Raw genomic sequence first — 22,744 nt, forward strand, 5'->3', positions numbered from 1 at the left:
TATCACCTGGTGATTGACAGTGCTTTGTAAGGACATGTAAAATATCAGTTGGGAACTTTCCAACCAATTGGGAACACTTTGCAAAGAGGAGAAACTGCAGTGGGTGGAAGTGAAGAAGGCACTACAGTGGGTGGAGACATGTAGGTATGTAAGGAAGTAAAAATTACATAAATATTCCCCTGAGAAAAAATCCTGGTAATTGGTTAGTGTGCTGCTTGCTAAGTCAATTTTTAATTGCAGCTATGCAAGATGGAAAGAGCTGAGACAATTAATTTGTTCTACCTAAGAAAGGAAAGAAGGGATTCAAGGAAAGACCTGGAAAGGGAGGACTGGAGCTAAAGAGGTTTAGAGAAGAGTCAAAAGAGAGAGGAAACTTGTGGCTGTGTGGCTATGAGAAACTTGGAGAGATACATTATCAAGTACGGAGATTTGGAGTAAAATGGTGTATCCTGTGAGGTAAAAATCTCTCTCATCATTTTCAGTAAAATATATGCTTTGGGACAAGTGACTTCTTTAGGGTGAGTGAGAAGAAATCATTGGTCCTTATTCCATATATAGAAATAACTAATATCTGGGTTACCTTAGACTGTTAATGTTGACCCAAAGTCATTTATTTCATGTTGGTCTTTCACACTAGATTAGAGCCTCCCTGGGGCTGTATCTGTCTTTTTGATTACTCTATACCCTTTTCCTGGCACATAGGAGGCAACTGATAAATATCTGTGATCCAACTGACTGTCTGACTCATTCACTTTCGTTGTTGATGATGCTATCTGAAGACATAGAAGAATCACCCTCCCTTGGGGGTTCCACATGCTGATCTTGCCTTGGTCCCCAAACCTCACTTTCTGGAGAGCCACATAAGAAACTCAGAGTCCAAAGATTCCAAAGCACAACCCAGAAGTGGCAATGGAATAGTACCTAACACTCCTAGCCGCTCGTGGACATTGCCATGGTTGAAGAACTATTCAAGAAACACTGCAGAAATACTTTTCATTGTGAGGTTACTTGTTAATTCTACAACAGAGATAACTTCTACAAGTCCCCAAGTCAGAAAAGTAAACAAACAGCTGGAGACTGTACCTAGCAGAAATACAGATGCCAACATTCCCCTCATACCAGAATGGAGAAAGATTTCCACTGAAGATCCAGTGAAATGAGATTTTATTACAGGAAAAAGCATATAAACCACTTTGCATTTACTGTCTCCTTCTTTGTTTTTTTCCCTACAGAAATCTTGATTCCTAGAAGAGAGAAAAACACAAAGGTCTCTCTGTCTTAACTTTTCCAAATTCAGGAAAAAACATTTAAATGTCCTCAGAAACTAAGAAATAGCAAGTAATTGAACGGAATGTCTGGAATCACCATTTGAAGACTCATGTATCCAAGGGCACTTGGATTGTGGCTAATCCTTACAGCAAAGGCTGATAAATTCCCTCCATTGAGTAGTGACTTAAAGATACAGGACTTCCTGTGATTTTGTATTTGTGATTAGAGAGTTGTGACAACCTCTGCTCATCAGAGGAGGAGGAAAAAAAAAAAAAGGATCAACCACTTATTTCAGGGAAATAAGATCCCTGAATTTTTCTAAAATCTATCATTTTTTTTTGATTCTCAGTCTTGCATTCATAGTCTGTGTTGGTTATCTAATCTTTTCTCTTTCCTCCTGCCAAGTTGGATGAACTCCTCCATAGAGGTTAAGGTAGGAGACAGATTGCTTTATTTTTGTGTTTGTTCATTTCTTGTTTATGCTATCAAACAAGATTGGATTACACTGCACAAGACATTTAGTTAGTCTAAGCTCAGTGTCCTCATCCATAAAATGAGGATCATAATTCAGTACCACTTATATAGGGAGATGTGAAGATTAAATAAGATAATGGATATAATGTACTGACCAAAGTATCTAGAGCATATCAAGTGCTCTAAATGTTAGCTCTTGTTATTTCTAAATGTGAGTTCTCTTTCTTGTGTTCAAAAATGGGCCTGCTTTTGAACTTGTTTAATTGACTCTTACGACGTGACTTCATCCCCTATCATTTCATCTTCTTAATTATTAAGTTTAAAATCACTTCTGAGGACTTCTCTGGTGGTGCAGTGGTTAAGAAGCCACCTGCCAACTCAGGGGATACGGGTTCTATCCCTGGCCCAGGAAGATCCCACATGCCATGCAGCAACTAAGCCCCTGCGCCACAACTGCTGAACCTGCACTCTACAGCCCAGGAGTCACAACTACTGAGCCCATGTGCTACAACTACTGAAGCCCACATGCCTACAGCCCATGCTTCACAAGAGAAGCCACCTCAATGAGAAGTCCGCACACCACAATGAAGACTAGCTCCCATTCGCCGTAACTAGACAAAAGCCCGCACAGCAACGAGGACCCAACGCAACCAATAAATAAATAAATATATTTAAAAAAATCACTTCTGAAACTCTTAAAAATCAGGATATTTAAGAAGCACATTTTAATATAGAAGGGTGACTGTGTTTACAATTGTAATTCACATAAACAGCTCTGATTTCCTTGACGGCAGGGACTTCAGTGTTTTTTCTCACTGCTGCATCACCTGCACCTGAAACAGTTAGTGTCTGACACATAATAGGGGCTCAATAAATATTTATTGAATGAATGAAACAAGTTGGAAACAATTTAGTAAAAATATACTACTTTACAGAGGCACCCATAGGGCAGACTTACAAACCAGTCACATTTGGTAACACGATAAGAATTTTATTCTCTGGAAACCGTGGTAGCAATGTGGATGCCATTTATGGCTTCATCACCATGACTTTGTTATCTGACTCATTTCTGGTCAATTCAACTAGAAGACCTTATTTTCAAGAGCTTCTTTTATAACTAGACTTGTGGCGTATATCACCCCATTCTGTTTCCTGGGATGGGGAGATAAAGTAGCAAGTGTTTGCCTCTGATAAAATGGAAAAGAACTGAAACACTCCTCTATTAACCTTACATGAAATATACAGCCTGCCATGGCTTGCATAAAAGTTAATGAAACCTTATTTTATCTATTTTTTCTCCAATACTAATTTTGTTTCCACTCAGGATCTAATCAGATTAGGAATTTGGCAATTAGAAAATAAATTCCAGTGGTATATAAAACATGTGAAAATATTACATAATGGCTTTCACCAGGCTCTTACTTCATAAATTGATAGGTAAAGACTGGTCATTTTAATGATAATCTTAAATGAAGCACCCATTAAGTCTAAAAAATTTACACCTTATTTTTCACTGAATATGTGTGTTGGGTCTCTCCTCTTTATCTTTTTCTTATAATAAGTCTTTAAAGGAGAGAATTATGGCAAAGAAAGAAAGGCTAGGATAGAAGACAACCATACATGAATGAAAAATTGGAAAAGATTGCCATAGCCATTTCATTCTCTATAGCTAAACGTTCCTTCTACTTGTGATCCATTCACATGGATCACTGTTAGCTCCAGAGGCACCAAACAGCCTGCATATTTTGCAAAATGTATCACAAACAGTATCATATTCACCTTCACTGTATTTATCAAAACTGCATACATGCCCCTTATACTATTGTTTACCTAATAGTTTCCTTCCCTCAAAGTATTTTAGGTTTACCTCAAACAAGAGTATCTGGGAAAACAAGCAAGTGTGCTTTTTCCTAATGTAAATTAAAATAAACACTGAATATTAAAATAAGCATATGTCAATGCACCACCCATCAAATATTTCATATCTCCAGTGGAAGTTGTACCACACTTTGGGAAACAAGACTTAGTGCTATCAACAGCAGAGTCACCCTTTCTTGCAAAATGAATAAAACGATACCTCCTGTCACTATATCTATGGAAAAAACATCATAGACATTGCAGTCCCTCAAGATCAGCCTGCATCATGTCCATAGTATCTGGGGGATCGTTTCCATTCTGTAGTTAAATTAAAAAAGAAGAAGAAGAAGAAGCAGCAGCAGCTCTTGAAATAGAGGTTTCTGCACTTACACTGTCAGGGAGCATGTGAAGGACTTTCCTACATCCCAACCAGGAAGTCACAGCAGGGAACTGGCAGCAGTCCTATTTATAAGGCTGTCCACGGACAGAAATGCCCAACTGAAGGCCTGAAATTGAAACTAATTATTGACCAGAAGTTTCAACGGTCCTTCTCTTGATTCTGGCAACTGAAATAAGAGTGAAGTTATTCAGTGTTTGAAGAGTAAATCTTCACTCTTTTTCAGTCCTGCATTTAGAAAAGTGTTGAGGAAATAGTAAACAAATTTATTGTCAATAGTTGCATTCCCCTTGGAGGAATTACATTCCTTCTTGACATACCTCAAAGAGCTATAAAAACACATTAGTTCAAAAGAGGAAAAGGACAGTTAATATTTAAAGGAGCAGTGAGGAATCAATTACCCACAGTTTAATAATAGTTAACATTTACTGAGTACTTATGATATGTCTAGGACTGTACTAATCATTGTACTTGCATTATCTGTTCTGTTACAATCATAACAACCCAATATGTAGGCAACTTTATTACCATCATTTTTCAGAGGAAAACAAACAAAGTTTCGGACAGGATTCAAACCCAGGATTCTCTGACTCCAGAGATGAAGCTCTTAACTATTACATATATATATAAACCTTCAGTCAGATTTTTGAGAGCCTCAGTTGAATTCCCAAATTATCTTCCTGATTTTTTATACATACATTTCCTTATTTGTTAAACCAAAAAGCAGCACAGAATTTGATAGCTGGTTAGACCAAAGGAAAATTATAATAGTTCAAAATGAAAGCTATCAAGAAAAGTTAACAAATATATTTACTGTATATCAATCACTTTACCTATATTATCAAATCTAACCCTCGAAACAAGCATATAATACCCATTTCACAGATGAAGAAACTGAAGCTTTAGAATAATACAGAACTTGACCAAAGTTACATAGAAGCGGCATTTTAACCAGGCATTCTGACTATAGGGCACATTATCTTAACATGCTAAAGGAAATTCTCTAAAATAAGTGACAAGAATCATTTTCAGGGCATTTACATGAAGGACTTTGACCAGTCCTCATCTTCATTGAGTGAAAAGGACAAGATTAACTCACTGTCTTCAAAATTGGATCCTGGGCTGGCAGCATGAGCCTCATCTGGGATCTTGTTCATAACGCAAAATGTCAGATCCTACCCAGAACTACTGAATCAGAAACATGAGCGTGGGACCCAGCTTATTTTTAAACAAGCCTTGTAGGTAACTCTGATGCTCATCAAGTTTGAGAACCACTGGTCTGAATCATTACTCCCCTACCCTGGCAGCACCTTAGGATCACTTAAGAATTTTACATGAATAAGATGCCTGGGCGTGTCCCTAGAGATTCTGATTCCGTTGATCTGGGTGGCAATATAGACAATGGTACTTTAGAAAATGTATCAGATTGTTCTAATGTGCAGTGTAGTTGAGAACCAATGGCTTAAAACTGAAAGAGCTAAGAAGAAAGGCTGTGAAAGAGCAGGATTTGTTCTGTACAAAGAAAGAGTAAACTTACTTGGATATACCTAAAAACATTTCTGGAGAGTTCTTTAATTCTAGGATTATGAAACAATGACCTTATTGCCTTTAAAGTGATATGTATTTAATTTCTGAAGCATTTAAGGACACAAAGATGACCACATATTAAATAAACTGGACTCAAGAGATTAAGCACCTCCATGGTTCATATTGTTTTGTCGTTGTTAAAGTACTTTATCTCCTAATTTTATGTTTTTAAAGCCTTTAAAGAATAAAATATTTATGTCTTGATCACTCATGAGCACAATGTTGACTCTCATCTAATAATTTACAATTGCTGTTATGATGACATTTTGTCTCTGACCTCATAAAGCATCCTTATTTGTTCCTCCCAAAATAAGTAGTCAGTGCCTGTGTTGTTATCACTAATTGCTCTAATATCTGATTCACCTGGGATGAATGAAGGACTAGGAAAACAGCAGTGACAAGTCATCTTTCCCAAATAAATTACAAAAGCTTTAGAGTTACTGGTTGCAACCCATGATATATAACCTGCATGGATTCTACACCTTCCACAAGGAAACCATGAACTTTGGAAATAACTATTTTCTTGTATTAAATTGTCACCACATGTCTACAGCAGCACTATTCACAAAAGCCAAAAGGTGGAAACAATCTAATTATCCATCAACAGATGAACAGATAAACAAACTGTGGTACATCCTTACAACAGAATATTATTCAGCCACAAAAAGAAATGAAGTACTGACACATACAACATGATGAACCTTGAAAACATCATGCTAAGAAGCCAGACACAAAAGATCACATAGTGTATGATTCCACTCATATGAAATATCCAGAATAAGTAAATCCATAGTAGAGACAGTAAGTAGATGAGTGGCTCTCCAGGGATTGAAGGGAAGGGGAATTAGGGAGTGACTGCTTAATGAGTACAAGGTCTCCTTTCAGGTTGATAAAGTGTTTTGGACCCAGATAGTGCTGATGATTGCACAACATTGTGAGTGTACTAAAAGCCACTGAGTTGCATGCTTTAAAATGGTTAATTTTAATGTCATGTGATTTCACCTCAATAAAAGATAATTTTAAAAATAATTGGCACTACTTTTCCAAAAAGCACATTTGTTTTTTGTTTGTTTTAAAAGTTTATTTATTTATTTATTGGCTGTGTTGGGTCTTCATTGCTGCACATGGGCTTTCTCTAGTTGTGGCGAGTGGGGGCTACTCTTCATTGTGGTGTGCAGGCTCCTCACTGTGCTGGCTTCTCTTGTTGTGAAGCATGGGCTCTAGGCACGCAGGCTTCAGTAGTCGCAGCACATGGGCTCAACAGTTGTGGCTCACAGGCTCTAGAGTGCAGGCTCAATAGTTATGGCACATGGGCAAGTCGCTCCGTGGCATGTGGTATCTTCCTGGGGCAGTAATTGAACCCGTGTCCCCTGCATTGGCAGGCAGGTTCTTAACCACTGCATCACCTAGGAAGTCCCCAAAAAGCACATTCAGCATCTGTGTTTTCTTTAGATTATCATGAGATGCACTGAAATAAAATTTTTTTTTCACTTTTATTTTGAAATAATTATAGATAAAGAGGAAACTGTAAAGGTAATATAGGGAGGACCCAGGTACTCTTTACTCGGATCCCTCACCAGTCATATCTTACATAATTATAGTATAATATAATCAGGAATTGGACATTAGTACAATGAGCATGTATATAGTTCAGTATCAATTTTTTACAGCAGTATTCACTTTATCATGGTAGTCTGGAATCAAACCTGCAATATCTCCAAGGTATGCTCAAATTCCTTTTCTCCAGGTGGGACAAAACTCTACGGTTCAATTTACACCATCATCCCAGAGCTAGACTTACCTGAAAGCAAGTTTTTGCTGGGCTTTTTCTGTTTTATTACATGTATAGACTCGTATAACCACCACCAATCAAGAAATAGAAATATTCCACCACCACAAACATCTCCCTCATTCTATTCCTTTGGAACTGTACTCATATTCTCTCCTCAATACATCCCTCACCCCTAGAAGCCACTCATATGTTTTTCCATCTCCATAACTCTGTCGTCTCAAGAATGTTATATAAAGGGAATTATGTAGTATGCATCTCTTGAAACTGGCTTTTTTCATTCACTGTAATGTCCTTGAGATCCATCCAAGTTGCTGTGTGTGTGCGTTCCTTACTGTTACTGAGTAACATTCCACAGTATGGATGTACCACAGTTTGTTTAACCATTACCTATCAAGGGACAGTTTGGTTGTTTCTAGTTAGGATCTATTACAAATAAAGCTCCTATGAACAACTGTGTACAGGTTTTTGTGTAGAGATAAATTTCCAATGAATTTGTAATAAATGCCCAGGAATATGACTGCTGAACTGTATGGAAAATGTATGTTTAGTTTTTTTTTTTTAAGAAACTGCTGTTGTCAAGTGTCTATACCATTTTATATTCCCACCAGCAATATATGAGAGATCCACTTTCTCCACATCCTTGCCAAATGCTGATTTAGTATTGTCACTATTCCTTATTTCAGCTGTTCTAAGAGGTGCAGAGTAATATCTCATCATTATCTAAATTTGTATTTCCCTAATGGCTAGTGATATTAAACACCTTTTCATGTACTTATTTGTCATAATATACTCTCATCAGTGAAATTTCTTTTCATGTCTTTGCCCATTTTTAATTAATTTGTTGCTTTTTATATTGATTTTTGAAAGTTCTTTATGTATTCTACATATGAGTCTTCTGTCAGATACACGGTTTGCAAATATTTTCTCCCAGTCTGTAGTGGGTCTTTTTAATTTTCTTAATAAGGTCTTCAGAGAGCAAAAGTTCTAATTTTGATGAAGTCTAATTTATCATTTTTATGAATATTTTTGGTGTCTTCTTTAAGAAATCTTCACCAAGCCCTAGGTACTGAAGATTTTCTCCTATGTTATCTTCAAAATGTTTATGGTTTTACATTTTACATTTAAATGTACTAACCACTCATTCTAAGTTAATTTTTGTATAACGTGAGGTTTAAGTTGAAACATTTTTTTTGTTTGTGGATATCCAACTGCTCCAGCACCATTTACTGAAAAATTATTCATTTTTCACTGAATTGCTTTTGCACATTTAGAAAAATATCAACTGGCTATATTTGTCTGGGTTTATTTCTAAGTTCTTAATTCTATCCAGTTGACCTCTGTGCCTCTCCTTTTACCAGTATCACCACAGTCTTGCTTTCTGTAGTATATCACCATTCTTGAACTCAGGTGGTTCCTGATTCCTACCAATTTATTCTTTTTAAAAGCTGTTTAAGCTATTCCAGTTCCTTTGCTTTTCCATATAATTTTAGAATAACTTTCTCTATGTCTATAAAAAAACCTTGCTGAGATACTTATAAGATTTATATGTTAGTCTGGGGAGAACTGACATGTTTACAATGCTTTACTGTATTGAGTCTTTCAATCCATGGACATGGTTTGTCTATTTTAGATCTTTGATTTCTTTCATCAATGTTTTATAGTTTTCAGCATACAAGTACTGCATGTTTAATTAAATTTACACCTATTTAATTTTTTGAGTGAACATAAATGGTATTTTTATTTAATTTTAGTTTCTACATTTTCATTGTTGGCATATAGAAACATAACTGATTTTTGAATATTTATTTTATATCCTGCTAACTTCCTGAACTCACTTATTAGCTCTAGAAGTTTTTGGTAGATTCCTTAGATTTTTTTTTTTATATAGACCAGCATGTCATCTGCAAATAGGGACAGTTCCTGTCTTTCTTTCTAATTTATATGTCTTTTATTTCCCTTTCTTGCCTTATTTCCCTGGCTAGAACTTCTCCACAATCTCTTCTAGAAAACAGAAGAGGAAGGGACTCTTCTCAACTCATTCCATGGAACCCCTATGACCCTGATGCTGAAACAAGACAAAAACAGTACAAAAATGAAAACTACAGACAAATATCCCTTATGAATATACAAGCAAAAAAATCTTAACAAAATACTAGAAAATAAAATCCAGGAACATATAAGAAGAATTACACTCTATGAATAAGTGGAGTTTATTTCAACAATACAAGACTGGTTCAGTATTTGAAAATCAATCAATGTAATCCACCATATTAACAGGCTAAGTAAGAAAAATCACCTGATCACATCAACTGATACAAAAAAAAAAAAGCATCTGACAAAATGTGACACCCATTCATGGTAAAAACTCTCAGAAAACTAGGAATAGAGAGAATCATCCTCAACTTTACAGTTACGAAATCAATAAACTATAGATCAAATTAGATCACATGAGGAGTGTTATCTATTACCTGTTCTGAATAAGGCACTATTCTAAGGGCTGAGATGTCACTATACACATGTTAAAATCCAGTAAATTCAATTACTTAGTACATAGTGAGTGAAGTCCATCAGAAAAAAAGTAAGTTTTAAATTCTATGATGAATCCATGAGGATACCAGCTCAAAATATATTTCATCCCTTGATTTGCAAAGTCTACCTTAGAAACAGGTGGGATCCTTGTGTTTGAATCCCCACTCTTTCTTTCCTCCATTCCTTTAACAAATAACTATTGAGGGTATACTGTATGATAGGCACTGCTCTAGATGATGCGCGTAGAGCATGAAACAAACAGATCAACTTTCATGATACCACACAGCTTATATTGTGATGAGGGGAGATCTAAATTATTAATACATACCACACTGTATATTATACGGGGATTAGTATTATTACAAAATAAATAGGAAGGTAAGAGAGGGAATACTGTGGTGGTGGTGGATTTAAATAGGATAGTCAGGAAAGACCTCACTAAAAAGGTGATATACAAGCAAGTATTTAAGGAGATGAGTTTGTTAGGCAAAATAATGCCTCTCCCCCAAAGATATCCATATCCTAATCCCTGGAAAGGGACTTGCAGATATTTAATAAAGTTACCAACCTTGAGTTGAAGAGATTATCCAAGTGGACCTAATCTAATCACATAGGGTCCTTAAAATCGAAGCACCTTTCCCAGCTAGGGTCATAGGATCTTTGACTATGGAAGAAGGATCAGAGATGCAATCTTTTTTGCTTTGAAGATGGAGAAAAAGTACCACAAGCCAATGAATGTGGGTGACCTCAAGAATCTAGAAAAGGTAAGGAAAGGGATTTGCCTCTACAGCTTCCAAAAGAGAATACAGACCTCCTAACATCTTGACTTTAGCCCAATGAGACCTGTGTCTGACTTGCGACCTACAAAACTGTAAAATAATAAATTTGTGTTACTTTAAACCACTAAGTTTGCAGTAATCTGTTACAGTAGCAATAGAAAACTAATACAGTGAGCTTACGAATCAAGGAGCAGTGGGAAGGTCAGTGAGTCCGGAGAAGTACAGTATTAGACGATGAGGTCAGAGTGGAAGGGTGGATGTAAAGGATTATGAAGGGCCTTGATGGCCAGTGTAACAATATTGATTTTTATTCTGAGATGGGAAGCCATTGTGAATTTTTAAACAGAGGAATGTGATCTATCTTATATCTTAAAGGGATAGCTACTCTGTGGAAGGGCAAGGACAAAAGCCTAGAGCCCAGTGGAGAGGCTCTCTGAATGACCCAGATGACGGTGGCTTCAATGAGGGCAGTGGCTATGGACATAAGAAGTGGTCAGGTAAAATATTTTGAAGCTGAGGCCAAAAGGATTTCCTGGTGGCTTGAATGTTGGGTGTGAGAGATGTCTCAAGGTTTTGACCTAAGCAAATGGAAAGTTAAGTTTTGTTAACTGAGATGGAGAAGACTACGGACAGGAAAGATAGCGAATAGGAGCTTAGTTTCAGATGTGTTAAATTTGAGATACTTATTGAAGAGACAACTAGTAGGCAGCTGGATATACGACTCTAGAACCAGGGGAATGATCCATATGGAAATATAAATCTGGATATCATCAGGGAGAGTTAGGTGGTACTGGAAGCTGTGAACGTTGAGGCAATCACAAAGAGAGTGAGGTAGATAGGAAAGAGAAAAGGCCTAACAATTGGAGTCTGAAGGACCCTAGTGTCAAGATATTACGAACATGAGGAGGAATCAGCAAAAGAGTGAAGAGAAGAAGTAGCCAGTGAAGTAGGAAGAAAAACAGGTAAGTATGTGTCCTAGAAACCAAATACAGTATGTTTCAAGGAGGAGGGTGATCAATGACAAATGTAGCTTTTAGACCAAGTAATATAAGGACTAAGAATTGACTAGTGGTTTAAGCAACATTAAGGTGACAGATGCTCTTGAAAAGAGCAGTTTCAGAATAGTGGGAATGTGGGGTGCTGATCTGGAAACACAGTTGGTTTAAGAAAGCCTGGAAAGCAAGGAATTGAAATTAGCAAATGAAGATAACCTTCTCAACGAGATTTGCTACAAATAGATCAGTCTAGGAGAAGGAAGAACCCATAAAAGTATTTAAGAAGATTTTGTACTGCCTTTTCTGTTAAGCTTGTGGGAAAATGAGGATGCAAGATTTAGACCTCCACCAGTGCTGATGTGAAACATGCTAACCTGGACACGTTGAATTTATACATATTGGCTTTGGTCTTATTTTTATATCTTGTTATGCCAGTAGAGTTATTGAAACAATATCTTTGTACTTGCCAATAAACCATCCTAAACTCTCTTTGCACAAATAAGCAAGATTTACTCTAAGAAGTATTGCTGCCAGAAAATAAGTCTAACTATACACATATGAATGCAATATAACCCCTTTATTTGGCTTGATAAGATTTTTTTAAGTGAATTACTTTTCTCTTTCATGGTATAAACTTTGTAGTTTCCCATTAAAGCGGGCAGTGACTAGCAGTGGGAGATTTATGCTTGAAGAGGTATATATGTTTTTTGTTCCATTTTTCCCCATAGTATTGTGGGTTTTTCCCCCTTTGACCACTTGTAGGAGAAGACCTCCTGTGTGGTGTGAAATGACTTGGCAACATCTTTAGAAATAAAAAGAAAAAACCCCGTTGCTTGGGGATTTTCGAGCAATAATATCTAGAGAATTATTTTTCTTCTGGGCTTATACATGGATTTCCTTAAATTATTTCCTTATATGGGGAATAATCACATCTCCTTCTCAATTCTTTCATTCAAATGTGGCATAAAAAGCTGCTGATGAATAACTAAAAGGTTATTTTACCTGGAGAAGCATGATGAAAGGGAAACAATTGAATTTGGCATTTAAAAAACCTGGTTTCAAAAAATATTCTCAAATAGTTACACAAATTTAGTATATGAACAAGGTGACACCTCAAATCAGTGGGCAAAGAACTGGGTGTCCATCTGGAAAAAGATAAAGTTGGCTTTACAATTCATACTATACACCAAGATAAACTCCATGTAAATTTAAGTTTACATTAAAAATAAATTATTAGAAGAAAATATAAATTATTAGAAGAAAACATATCCTTAGGTTAAAGAAGGCCTTTCTAATTTAAAGCCTAGAATCATTTAAAAAGATTTAAAAATTAATCATTTTACTACCAAAAAATATGAAGTCTGACTACTAAATTAAAAAGAAATAAGGAGCAAAATCAAAAAACAAATGACAGAGAAAAAATTATTTGCAATTCATGGCATAAAAGACAAATGGCAAAGGAATCTTGAGAAAGAAGAACAGAGCTGGAGGTTTCACATGCCCAGACCTCAGACTATACTACAAAGCTACATTAATCAAAACAGTATGGTTCGGCTGCAAACCAGACACATAGAACAATGAAACAGAATAGAGAGCCTACATATAACACACACTTTTGTGTGTGATTAATTATTAATTAATTAACAATCTATGACAAAGGAGGCAAGAATATACAATGGGGAAAAAAAAGTTTCTCACACCATAAACAAACTCAAAATGGACTAAAGACCATTAACCATAAAACTCCTAGAGGAAAACATATGCAGAACACTCTTTGACATAAATTGTAGCAATATTTTTTTGGATCTGTCTCCTCAGGTGCAAAAACAAACAAATGGGACCTAACTAAACTTAAAAACTTTTGCACAACAAAGAAAACCATCAACAAAAAGATAAGACAACCTACTGAATGAGAGAAAAATATTTTCAAATGATATGACCAATAAGGGGTTAATATCCAAACTATATAAACAGCTCATACAACTCAATGTCAAAAAAAATCCAATTAAAAATGAGCAGAAGACCTGAATAGACATATTTCCAAAGAAGATACACGGATGGCCAACAGGCACATGAAATGATGTTCTACATCTCTAATCATCAGAGAAATGCAAAATCAAAACAACAATATCACCTTACACCTGTCAGAATGGCTATCACCAAAAAGATGCTGATGAGGATGTGAACAAATGGGAACACTTGTATTGGGTTGGCCAAAAGGTTCGTTTGGTTTTTCCATAAGATGACTCTAGTAGCACTTAGTTGTCCTTAACTTTGTTTAAAACAACTTTGTTAGACTGTATGTGACAGCTGTCATATCAGCATGCATTTTTAAAATAACTTATCAAAATTGGTGAACTTCTGTATACCCATTTTAATATTGAAGATGGAAGAAAGAAAGCAATACTTCAGGCATATTATACTTTATTATTTCAAGAAAGGTAAAAACGCAACTGAAAATGCAAAAAAAAAAAAAGGTTTGTGCAATGAATGGAGAAGGTGCTGTGGCTGACTGAACATGTCAAAAGTGGTTTGTAAAGTTTCATGCTGGAGATTTCTCGCTGGACAATGCTCCACGGTCAGGTAGCCCAGTTGAAGTTGACAGTAATCAAACTGAAACAATAATTGAGAACAATCAATGTTATACCACACTGGAGATAGCCAACACAGTAAAAATATCCAAATCAAGAGCTGAAAATCATTTGCCCCAACTTGGTTATGTGGATCACTTTGATGTTTGGGTTCCACATAAGTTAAGGGAAAAAAACCTTCTTGACCACATTTCTGCATGTGATTCTCTACTGAAATGTAACGAAAACATTCCATTTTTAAAACAAATTGTGATGGGCAATGAAAAGTGGATACTGTACAATAATGTGGAATGGAAGAGACTGTGGGGAAAGTGAAATGAACCACCACCAACCACACCAAAGACTAGTCTTTATCCAAAGAAGGTGATGCTGTATATGTGGTGGGATTGAAAGGCAGTCCTCTATTATGAGCTCTTTCCAGAAAACCAAACAATTAATTTCAACAAGTACTGCTCCCAATTAAACCAAGTGAAAGTGGCACTCAACGAAAAGCATCTGGAATTAGTCAACAGAAAACGCATAATATTCCATCAGGATAATGTAAGACCCCATGTTTTTTGATGATTAGGCAAAAAACAGTTACAGCTTGGCTGGGAAGTTCTGATTCATCCACCATATTCACCGGACACTGCACCTTAGGATTTCCATTGACTTTGGTCTCTACAAAATTCTCTTAACAGAAAAAAATTCAATTCCCTGGAAGACTGTAAAAGGCACCTGGAACAGTTCTTTGCTCAAAAAGGTAAAAAGTTATGGGAAGATGGAATTATGAAGTTGTCTGAAAAATTGCAGAAGGTAGTGAACAAAAGGGTGAATACGCTGCTCAATAAAGTTCTTGGTGAACATCAAAAATGTGTCTTTTATTTTTATTTCAAAACCAAAGGAACTTTTTGGCCAACCCAATACACTTCCACTGTTGGTGAGGAATGTTAATTGGTGCAACCACTGTGGAAAACAGTATGGAAGTTCCTCTATAAACTAAAAACAGAACTACCATCTGATCCAGAAATTTCATTTCTGGGTATATATCAGAAAAAAATGAAAACTAATTCAAAAACATACATGCACACCAATGTTCATAGCAGCATTATTTACAATAGCCAAGATATGGAAGCAACTAAGTGTTCATCAGTAGATAAAGAGATAAACACACACACACACACACACACAATGGAATACTACTTAGCCATAAAAAAAAAAAAAAGAACATTTTGCCATTTGCAGCAACATGGATGGACCTGGAAGGTATTATGCTTAGCGAAATAAGTCAGATAGAGGACAAATATTGCATGTTATCATAATGTCAAATCCAAACTAAGAGTGGCGAATTAAGAGGTAGAAAGTACTATGTATAAAATAAACACGCTACAAGGACATATTGTACAGCACAGGAAATATAGCCAATATTTTATAATAACTTTAAATGGAGTATAAACTATAAAAATTTTGAATCACTATGTTATATACCCAAAGCTAATGCAATATTATAAATCAGCTATACTTCAATAAAAAAATAAAATAAAAAAGAAGAAATTTCCAAAAAAAGAAAAAGAAAAATGCTCAGACCCCGTCCAGCCCATGGATGAGAACGAGTTTATCGATGCTTCACACCTGGTGTACAATGGCATCTGGGACATCAGGAAAGCAGTGTTGATAAGGACCCCTGAGGAGCTGGATGACTCAGACTTCAAGACGGAAGACTTTGATGTCAGAAGCAGGACAAGCGTCCAGACAGAAGACGATCAGCTGATAGCTGGTCAGAGTGCCCAGGCAATCATGGCTCAGCTTCCCCAGGAGCAAAAAAGCAAAGACTGTAGAACAGATGACCAGCTTCCAGGAATAAAAGAGCAAGCTGGATGCCGAAGTGTCCAAGTGAGACGACAGTGGTAATGACATCATCGTGCTGGCCAAGCAGATGTGCATGATCATGATGGAGACAGACTTCACCCGAGGTGAAGGACCACTCAAAAACACATCAGGTGTGATCAGTGCCGCCAAGAAAATTGCTGAGGCGGGATCCCAGATGGATAAGCTTGGCCGTACCATCACAGAGCACTGCCCTGACTCAGCCTGTAAGCAGGACCTGCTGGCCTACCTGCAGCGCATCACCCTCTACTGCCACCAGCTCAACATCTGCAGCAAAGTCAAAGCTGAGGTGGAGAACCTCGGTGGGGAGCTGGTTGTCTCCAGGGTGGACAGCGCCATGTCCCTGATCCAAGCCGCCAAGAACTTAATGAATGCTGTGGTGCAGACAGTGAAGGCGTCCTACGTGGCCTCCACCAAATACCAGAAGTCTCGGGGGATGGCTTCCCTCAACCTCCCCGCTGTGTCGTGGAAGATGAAGGCACCTGAGAAAAAACCCTTGGTGAAGAGAGAGAAACAGGATGAGACGCAGACCAAGATTAAAAGGGCATCTCAGAAGAAGCATGTGAACCCCGTGCAGGCCCTCAGCGAGTTCAAAGCCATGGACAGCATCTAAGGCTGCCCCTGGCCCTCTTACAGATCTGTCACTGCTCTTCACTCATGTGTATTTGCTAAATAGAACACTGATGTTAGATTCCATAGGGAAATAGGCGGATATCAGACCTGGCCAAGCTGGTGAATTTTGCAGAGATATATTTGTGTTTAAGTTGGTCAAAAATACTTCTAGAATTCAGGAGCATATCTCCAGATATATTTTTTTATAACCTTAAATAAAAGTAAAAATTCCATAACCAAAAAGAATCCCACATTAACTTGTTAATAACACTGTTGACCAAGTTGGGATGCCTGTCCTCCTAGTGGTGGCAGTGGTAGGGTTTGAGAGAAGGGGGTCTGACTCCACCCTTGTTCAGGGAGGGGGCTTCCACTGATTCTGGCAATTTGGCTGTTATTAAATGACCAAAGATGACCCAGAGTAAGCAATCTAGGCATCTTAGGAGGCCCTGGGAAAGGAACATTCCCAGAAAGGTCTTTAGAGGGACAAACCACATGAAATTGAGTAAAACATAATATATCATGAAGAAAACTGATTACTCTCTTTATGACATGAAATGAGAATTTTAATGCATGGTTACAATTACTAATGCAGTCTGCTGCAGGACATTAATAAAGTTGCTTTTTTCAGGCTAAAAAAAAAAAGACTACATCAAGCAATCAGTCTAAACAATCACAAGGGCATAAATTCAAAAGTTAGACAATACCAATTTATGGGCAAGTTTATGCAAAAACTGACAGTCACATTACAGGTGAAAGTAAAAAAATAGTATACAACTACTATGAAGACAAATCTAGCAATTTTTATTTAATTACATTACATTTATCCTTTGACCCAAGATTTTCCTTTGGGGAATTATCCTACAGAAGCGTTATGTATGAAATGATGTATGTTCAACTATTCCCTAAAACTTTGTTTGTAATAGAAAAAAACCCCAAATGTTATCAAATACAAACTTATATACTGGGAAACACCCACCCAAGAGAGTACTATACAGCTATAAAAAGCAAGGAGGAAGCTCTCTATGTATGCACAAGAGCATCAGGATATATTACTAACTGCTTAAAAAAAAAAAAAGTCATAAAATAGGGTATTTAGTATTGTATCTTTTGTTTATAAAAAAAGAGGTGACTAGAGTGGACATGTACAGGGATTGCACAGGAACTTCTTAATGCTGTCACAGTTGCATTTTTTAACCATATGAACGTATAAACTATCCAAACCAAAAAGAAATATAATAAAATAAAAACAAAGAAGAACTGAAAGCAAATCCTGATTCACTTATAGACTATGTAACTTTGAACAGTAACTTAACCATCATCCTGAGCTTGGTTTCTTAGTCTATAAAATTGGAAAAACAAAACTTGTTTATACCAATTTTTTTTTCTTTTTAATAGATGATGTAAAACATTCACATGTTTTTGAACCATGGAGTGGTATGAAAAGAAGACATGTTATCTTTTATTTTCATTTTGCTTAAAATGAGTTGCTGGCAAACATACAAAACAAGGCACAATCTAATCAAACAAGTATATGGACACAGAAGTCTCTGATATTCAGTATAAGTTCTTTACTCATTCTTCTCATTCTCCATTAATTCTTCATTTATTTTTCTAAAATTCTGTTTTACTCAAAAAAGCTTTTCTCCAGGCCTAGACACAGTTACACAGAACAAAAGGTAGAGACAAAAGAGCTGAGTCACTGGAACAACAGCCCCTTCTAATTCTTCCCTTTGGGGTGTCACTCAGTTGCCTCTCTTCTCTTGGTGGCTAGGTGGTTATGGGGACACGTCTGGCTTCCTGTCCTGCTGCCATCCAGAGAATCCACTGCTACCCACAACAGCACCACATTCTTATTTCTGTGTACTAGTTTTGCCATTTCTCCTGTACCCTCCCCCAAATTTGCTACTTCCAGGCTCCCACCTCTCAGGAAGGCAGCCAAGTGCAGGAGCCAGGAATGAGTCATGGGAATAGCTCCTCAGATTGGCCTCCCACGTACTGTGGCTTCTCCTGCTTCCACTGGTCCCCCTTGTGTAGAGTGGGATAAACTCCTCCTAAGAAGCTAGGGAGAGCCCTGAACTTTTAGGGCCCAGGCACCCTGTGATTATATCTTGCCATACCCTGAATAGTGTGATTTTTTTTTTTTCAGGTCTCCTGCACCTGTTCCCATAAAGGAATTTCACTTCACATAAGGAAACAATTTCTATCATTTCTCTCCCTTATCTTTGGTTAGCAGTGAGGGGGCTTGGTGTCCCCATCTCATCATACCCCCAACCTCACTCCCTCCCTGTCCTTCCACCTGTGGGCAGTCTAAGTTCCCAGTGGATGGACCCATGCCTCCCGATTTTCCTCCAAGTATTACCAGCCCGTGGGGGGTTTCTCTACAGCCACATCTCTCAATTCTGGCCAATGCTTCATTTAAAAAGAATGACTCTGGGGCAGCTACAAACACTACAAACCTTTCCTGAGATCACTGCTAAGCAAAATTACAATTTCAGAACAGTAATCCCCAGCCTTGGTTGATAACTATCAAGATTTCCCAAAAGACGACAAACCCAAATTTACCAAAATTCTCTCTAAAATATTTATTAAAGTTAATTCATTTTAAGTATGACTGCCATATGACACTCTAAGACCTACTATAAGCAAAGTGGCAATGTCCCTCAAATCCCACACATACACTATTTGTATCTTTCCCAGTTATGGAGTTAGTTAGAAGGGAGAAAGAATGTTAATCAATTTTTAAAAAAAAATAAAACAGAAAAAAAAGCTTTTAACATTAAAATTATTCAAGTTAACTCCTAAAGGGAAAGATCATAAAAACCACAGGATAAACACATTTCTAAACAGCAGAATTTAAAGAAATATATACATTATTTTGATGAATCCTGTATTAAAAAGAGGAAAAGTATAGATATACATCTTACCAGATTGCTATACACTATGGAAAGAAAGAGCATGCATCTCTAATACCAGTGGAATACAATATACAAATATAAGGGTGCCATGTTCAGTAATACTTGAGAATTCAGAAATGCACTGCCATCTGCTGAATTACTGTTACTTATCTGGAGCTCAATTTGGTAAAAATATCTGTTTCTCATGCATACCCAAAGTCCCCACTAAGAACTGAGACCAGAGAATTACTGTGGTTTCACTACAAAGTTTCAGTGACTTCCAGAGAACATTTCCAGATTACACCAGAAATTGTTATAAATATTTCCTTATGCCTCTGTCCTCCACTCAGCTGAAAAAAATCTTTCTTTCTGATCTTTAGTCAGAAAAGTGTTACCTATCTGTCCTTGTAAAGCCTCCTGGATGCCATGTCCTGTAACCTTGTGCTATGACCTCAGCATGACAGCTGTTCCAACAGTCTTTGGCTGAGGCTGTTGCATTTATTCACCAAAAGCAGAATGTTGGCTCCTTGCACTTACTGTATGCCTGCTACTCCTGGCTGTCAGCCTCCTGACAGGTTGCTCTGTCAATTTTACTAAGTAAAGGTCCTAAGGGAGGCTTTTCTATGTAGATGGACTGAATAATGTTGCCAATATCTCCTTAGCAACAGAGCCAATACTATTGTCCTGAACCTCCAAACTTCATGCTTATGAACCCCAAATGGATCTACAAATAGCCATGGCAGTGAGGATAATTATATCCATGCAACTTTAGGTGAATTATGAACACAAAATACAGGTTAAGGCTCCTTGTACAATTAGTTTAAGATTCCAACAGTTATTAAATAAAAACAGAATATTCTAAAATAATATTTAGAATATTACTTGAGTCACTTTGGAGGCTCAAAAACACATAAAATTACACAAGGGAAATTTTAAAAGACCATAAAATTCTGGCATTGAATGACTTAAAATAAACCCCTTTATTTTGTAGATAAGGAAACTATAACACAAGGATTTTGCCCAAGTCACAATGACTTTCAACTCTATAGAAGCCAGTTGAACACCACCACAATATTTTCACCTTACTTTCATAATTTGTATCTTGAAAGACAGGCTCCAAATTAGGGTTTCAGTATCCAAGTACCAAAAGCAAATTTCATTTTTCACTTTGCATCTTTACTTCTGAAGTCTACTTAGTCGAAACTTTTCTCCCTTCCCTTTCTTCACAGTCTTACCTGATTTTCATAAAGAGTACCTTCCTATCCCATGGTAGGGTTATTTGACACCTTAAGGGAGTTGGAGATCTTCAGGATAAGTTCCTACATGGCAAACCAAATAAAACATAACTATAAATAATCACGGCTATAAAAGTCAGCCTACTTACTTGCCTACGGTCTAAGAGCAATCAGAGCAGTAAAAAAAAATTAGGCAAAAGACCTGTATGTTGCTAGGCAAGGACGAAAGGTAACATGACCTGTTACTCTATTTATGTCCCTCTATATCTGATGTGTGTGTGTCTGTCTGTTCGTATGAGTGATATGGGGAGAATGATAACTATTTTCAGCCATCAGTACTATACTATACTTACAATTTATCACCTGAATAATTTGATGCTTGTTAAAGGAGATAAAAAATTAATGGACTCTGACTGTGGTCCTAAAGACCTGGGTTCAAATCCCTGTTCTGACACTTAGCTGCTGTGTGCTTTGGGGGAGGCTCTTAATTGCTTCAAACTTGGGTTTCTTCCTTTGTGACAGAGAAGTAACCACGTCTCCCTCTCAGGGATCATGGTGAGGTTGAAATTAGATAGCACAGGCAGAAGGTCTGTATTCACAGAGGCCCAATTAGTGCAGTTTTCATTTGTTTTTATAAAGTAAGACTACATTAATAAATAGGAGGGAAAATGCAAACAGTACAGAGCAAATCAGATGGTTGTTTTTGTTTCTTTGCAGACTAGTGATGTTTAAAAACCCTTTCCAAGAATACTATAAATTCTCCCCAAACCCCAAATGGAATTCCTTCTAATGCCATTTGAAAGTTCACTGGGTTTAAGAAATTTTATCTGGGGATGCCTTGTTTGATAGAAGAGCTGGGCAAAACTTTTGGCCTGGTTAATTTTTGACCCCCTGAGATTGATTTTTTCCTGTCCCTCCTCCCTTCTCTCTCACTCTGTTTTTTTTTCTTCCTGGCACTGCCCCTGATAACTCCCTGGGCAAAAGTTTTTCTTTTTAATAGTCTGTGTCCTCTGCAACAGGTTTAGTGAGAACTAAAGGAGGTGAGGCAGGATTTCCCCGGTGGCGCAGTGGTTAAGAATCTGCCTGCCAATGCAGGGGACATGGGTTCGATCCCTGTTCCGGGAAGATCCCACATGCTGCAGAACAACTAAGCCCATGCGCCACAACTACTGAGCCTGCGAGCTGCAACTACTGAAGCCCACGCATCTAGGGCCTGTCCTCCACAACAAGAGAAGCCACTAGAAGTGGTCAACAAAGACCCAAAACAGCCAATAATTAAAGAAATAAATTTATAAAATAAAAATAAAAAAATAAAGGGGGTGAGGCATAAATGGATGAGAGAATATAACCCAAACACTCCCACTCCTCCCAGCACCAAAGAGTGCTCTTCAGTAACCTCTGCTGTGATCCTCCTTTCCTTTCTGGTTCAGCTTTTTCATCTGTTCAGGGCAAGGATGAAAGGTCACTGGGCAGAGCCACACTAATTGCACTAGGAAATCTCCCAGTAATGCAAGGACATCAGGGAAAAAACCAAGAAAGAAAAAATAGAAGCATGAAGGAGAAACTATTGCCAAAATTGTTACTGAATCCCTTTGGATTTATTTAGAGCATATTGCTCTGAATATAAATATGAAACCAAACAAACCTCTGAGCCAGCCTATTTAGACCAATTTCATATTTTAATGGAAACTAAAGCTGAGCCTCTGTGATGCAAAAATATCTGGATTAAAAGTGAAAAACTATGTCAATAAACAAATATCTGTTAAGCCTATTACCCAAATCCAGCCCTGTGCTTGGACACTGATGAGAGGATAAGAGAAGGAGAATAGAGTGCTTCTCTTTAAGGAGCTGACAGTTATGACAATAC

The 22,744-nt window shown here is 37.2% G+C and overlaps 1 pseudogene; it reads left to right on the forward strand.

Moving 5' to 3' along the window:
- Positions 1–10,918: 10,918 nt before the first annotated feature.
- LOC130854303 (catenin alpha-1-like) lies at positions 10,919–16,749 on the forward strand (annotated as a pseudogene).
- Positions 16,750–22,744: the final 5,995 nt, after the last annotated feature.

The sequence above is a fragment of the Hippopotamus amphibius genome, chromosome 5 (assembly GCF_030028045.1).
Source record: "Hippopotamus amphibius kiboko isolate mHipAmp2 chromosome 5, mHipAmp2.hap2, whole genome shotgun sequence".
Taxonomy (NCBI): domain Eukaryota; kingdom Metazoa; phylum Chordata; class Mammalia; order Artiodactyla; family Hippopotamidae; genus Hippopotamus; species Hippopotamus amphibius.